Source organism: Opisthocomus hoazin, chromosome 9 (assembly GCF_030867145.1).
Source record: "Opisthocomus hoazin isolate bOpiHoa1 chromosome 9, bOpiHoa1.hap1, whole genome shotgun sequence".
Taxonomy (NCBI): Eukaryota; Metazoa; Chordata; class Aves; order Opisthocomiformes; family Opisthocomidae; genus Opisthocomus; species Opisthocomus hoazin.
This window is the reverse complement of record NC_134422.1, coordinates 4,730,031-4,730,326: the sequence shown is the minus strand read 5'-3', so window position 1 is coordinate 4,730,326 and position 296 is coordinate 4,730,031.

Sequence of the window (296 nt, the reverse complement as noted above, 5' to 3'; positions counted from 1 at the left end):
CTAGCTTGGCAAATCACGGTTATTTTTGTTAGACCTTTGCTTTTGCTTTTTTCATGTGTATGTTCCCGGTTTCAGACGACTGCTATGGTACAGTTTGCATTTCAGTAGAATGAGATAAGCCTTCTCCTCCCCCAGCCGAAAAAAGTATCATTTTATAAATAATATTGAATAATGTCAAGTCTTAGAAGTAGCTCTGTGAATAACCCAGCAAGAAATTTGATACAGAGATGCATTTAACTAGTCATCTCAGAAGACTGCTTATGAAAATAGTAGCAACATTTGTTAAAGAAAGCAGC